The sequence below is a fragment of the Physeter macrocephalus genome, chromosome 4 (assembly GCF_002837175.3).
Source record: "Physeter macrocephalus isolate SW-GA chromosome 4, ASM283717v5, whole genome shotgun sequence".
Taxonomy (NCBI): Eukaryota; Metazoa; Chordata; class Mammalia; order Artiodactyla; family Physeteridae; genus Physeter; species Physeter macrocephalus.
Genome location: NC_041217.1, coordinates 102378001 through 102381882, shown reverse-complemented (window position 1 = coordinate 102381882; position 3882 = coordinate 102378001). Strand labels below are relative to the sequence as shown.

The 3882-nt window shown below is 48.1% G+C and overlaps 1 protein-coding gene and 1 pseudogene across 8 annotated transcripts in view; one reads left to right on the top strand and one right to left on the bottom strand.

Moving 5' to 3' along the window:
- The window catches only part of LOC102987976 (aurora kinase A-interacting protein-like), an 8883-nt pseudogene extending 7474 nt beyond the window's left edge, over nucleotides 1–1409 (top strand).
- EVI5 (ecotropic viral integration site 5) overlaps nucleotides 1–1435 on the bottom strand; it is a 224315-nt gene extending 222880 nt beyond the window's left edge. For 6 of the 8 annotated variants that reach the window (XR_008617203.1, XM_055084461.1, XM_024119717.2 and 3 more), the window contains exon 1: nucleotides 1113–1376. The gene's annotated coding sequence lies outside the window, so the exon portion shown is untranslated. Of the gene's footprint in view, nucleotides 1–1112 lie in introns of all 8 variants that reach the window. The other 2 variants (XM_024119714.1, XM_024119715.2) reach the window with 2 other exon arrangements.
- Nucleotides 1436–3882: the final 2447 nt, after the last annotated feature.

Here is a 3882-nt window from a genome sequence, read left to right as displayed (position 1 = left end):
CTCCGCGGCATGTGGGATCTTCCCGGACCGGGGCACGAACCCGCGTCCCCTGCATCGGCAGGCGGACTCTCAACCACTGCGCCACCAGGGAAGCCCTCTAAGATTTCTTTGACACAAATTTCTCAGAGACATTAACACTAGCATTTTAGAATAGAAAAGGAGCTTCTGGTAAACAGCCGAAAGTTTATTAATAAAATTTTTAAAAAACAAAACAAACCTTCTAACACATTTCAACCCAGAACAAAGGTAAAAACTATGAACAGATAACTTTTCTTGCTCTTCACGAAGCACCGGATTTCTTTCAGCAATAAAAGGAGTCTGTTATTCTAGGAGTCTGTTATTCTACACTGTAACCCAAAGAAATCTTTGCAAGAAAATGCTACTTTTTGAAATCACCTCTAACAACAACAGATAGGAGGAAAGTGAAGAAACCATTCCAAAAGTTTTGGTTAACTCTTCGGTGAAAGAATGCCAGCTGAGTTGATCTGTGAAGCCCAAAACACAGACATAAAGCCACAAAGAAATCACAGCAACTCTAAAGCAAACACCAACACCACAATCCAACCTACCGGAAATTCTGTGGTTAATTTGAGGCTTGCCCCGCTAGTCATAAGGTGATTCAGTGATGGCTACAAACACTCCCCAAGTGCATCCTTGGGCGTCATCTAGCACACCTGGCTCGCCCATCACCTGCCTGGAGACACGGCCTTGCGCAGAATCCCAGAGGCCAAATAAAGACGCCAACTTTGCAAGAGGCGCAGACGGTCTCGCCCCATCAGGTCACCCAGAAGTAACAGACTCCTGGCCTCGAGGGCGGGGGTGAAGAGTCAGTATTCCCCACAGGATTTACGAGAAAGCACTCCCAAAGCTGCCTAGTCCCTCCACCTCCCCGGGACTCCACTGGAAGTCCCGCTGGCGAGTTTCCTTCCCAGCGCCCACGGCAGGAGGGTCGCGGCGACCACAGGGAACTTAGGCCCCGGGGGGCCGGGCGCACCCGCCCCGCTCGCGCCGCAAGTTTGGTTGGCGGCCCCCACTTGCCGCGCCTCGGCCCGGCTGTGCGCCCCGCGGAACCCGGGCTCGCGGCCCGCCCGTCCTGGCGCGGCGCCCCTCACCTTGGAAACGTTGGGTGGACTCCGCCGTAAACATTAACTTCCCATCCAGCCGGCAGCCGCGCCGCCGCGTCTCAGCGCCTCGGCCTCTCTCCCGGCTCCGCCGGCCGCCGTCCGCGCCCCCTCTTGAGCGCCGCGCTCACTCAGGAGCTCGGGGCCGCCTCAGACGCTGACCCACTCCACCCGCGCCGCCGCGGTTTCAACTACCACTCAACCTCTACTGTGCCCGCCGCCGGCTCCTCCCGGGTCCGGCCCGGCCGCGTCAGGAAGGCTCAAGGCGCAGGCGCGGCAGGGCCTTAAAGAGACCGGGCCGCTCTACCGCATAATAGATTCGAGCAGGTTAGGGGACAGGCGGGCCGGCTGAGAAAAGGAGAAGCCGAAGGGATTGGACCGTGAGGAACGGGGGCGGGGAACTCCCGCTTGTTCCTCCGCCTCTCTTTCAAAGCTCCAGCGGTCGGACCCACAAATTGCTGACTTCCCCAGTCTCTGGAACCGCCCCTTGCCTGTAAGAGCTGCACCAGACACTCCCCCCGCCCCGAAGCGACCCCGCGCTTAAGGCTGCGGGCCTCGCATTGCTGCATTGCTTATGCGCATGTCTCCAGGTCGCGGCCAAGGGATGCAGACGCGCAAGCTTCGAAAGGCCGCCCGGGCTTCCCCGAGAGGTGACCTGGTCACTCTCAAAAACAATAATTAACGTGTAAATGGCACTTGTGATTGCAAATCACTCTACCATCAGTCGTCTCGACACATTGGATTTATGCGGAGTGCGGCAGGGACATGGGCACAAATATGTGAGGTCCAGCCGGGCAGTCATCCAATATCAACGAAGAAATTCTTAGAAAGAGAGTATTTAAGAACAGAAACAACCTACTAATTCCGGTCTAATCCCAGGAAAAACAGGCAAAAAATAACAATAATAATACCAAAGGCAATGTAAGTTACTTTCATTATACATTTAGAAGTGACAAAATGATAGTAATTAGCACAAAAATATTGCCTAGAAATTAGATAGCCCTGGTTATTACCTAATTTAAATTTATAATCTCCAGAAGGGGTTCCACTGTAATAAGCATTTCAGAAAAAGAAACATTCTCCATTCTTTTAAAAAACAAGATTAAGAAATACCAGAAAATAGGAAGTAGAGCCATGCTCTCCACCCAACTAAAAACTTGAAATTACATCTGAGGCAAAATTTTGCATAACTTCAGATTATGCCATTATTTAAAGTAATTTCAACTAACAGTTTCATTGCAACTGAATCCATCTTGTATAAGAAAGCTAAGAGACATTTTGTTAATTTACCTTTCCTTCCTATATTCCATCTATCAGCAAATTCTATAGATTTTACGACCCAAAATTTCCTTGAATCTGTCCTCTACCATCTCCTCCATCACCACCCTAGTCCAAACTCCCTTTGTCTGGGAGGGCCAGAGGCCTGGGAGGCCTACAAATTTAGTCTCTAATTGGTTTATCCTCATGCCCTCTAGCCCCTCTCTAATCTCTTCTCCACACAAATGGCTGTGTGATCTTTTATCTTCCCAGCATGTACCACTTCAATGGCCTCCCACTTCCTTAGACAAAACCTCTTAACTAACCTGCATGGTCTGATGGCTTGCCCACCTCTCCACCTCTTCTCACTGCTCAGACCACATTCCATCCTATCTCTGTTCCAGCCAGACTGGCCTCTTCCAATTCCTCAGTTTTCTCCCTCCACAGACCTGCATATGCTTTGCTTTGTGCCTGGAAGGCTCTTCCAATCCTCATCCTTCTGACCACACCTTTAGTCTCTACCTCTGAGAAGCACCTTCACACTTCCCTATCTTGGTCCATTCCTATCACATGACACTGAAACTGTAATTATATGATTATTTTGGTGAATTTTTGTTCCCCCCCCCACTGGACTAATTACATCAATAGGCCAGGAGCTTGGTTTTCTTTGGTTCATGGTTGTATTTCCATATTTGTTCAATATTTGTTTTGTTTCATCAATAAATGAGAATCATAGAATGCCAGAACTTGAACTAGATATGGCTTGAAGGTTACCTGAGTCATAGATAGGTAAAATGTCACAATCTGACATTCGGAATCAGAGTGTAAAAAGAACTCCAGTTATTTTTAAACTGATTTTATATCGTTTTAGCTGGGCTGTCAGAAGATCCTTTGGGTAACCTTTAAAACTGAGTTCTCAAAGTACCTGTGTAAAGCCCTGAATTAATAATGATAGCTATGGGATGGGCCCACATAATAATTTTTGCTTCAAGGGAGGAAGATTGAATGGTTGGGAGTCAGGGCTGGGAAGACTTGACTGCCTGCCCTTTTGTATACCTTCTTAATTTAAAGCCATGTGAATATATTACCTATTTGAAAATAAATAAATGACACAGAAGAGTGCATACTCTATGATTCTATTTATTTGAAATTCTACGAAAAAAATTGTAACTGGTTGCCTCTGGCAGGAAATTGACTGGGAAGGTGTATGAGAGAAATTTCTGGGTCATAAAACCCTCCCGCACTTGAGCTAGGCTGGGACCTGGGACCCTTTACTAAAGTGCTTGCATCTGCACAAATGTTTCCTTGAGCAACAGAATACAAAGAAACTATAAGGGACTAAAAATAACTGTGCACATGTGCAGTTGGGGCAGTTATCAACAATAAGATACAAAAAGGCCACAAACAAACTGCTGTTTCTGAGATGCCAGGAGCAAAAGCAGGGTACTATGCGGGACCCCTGCACATAGCACCACCAAGGGGGTGGACAGACCACCTAAGCTAT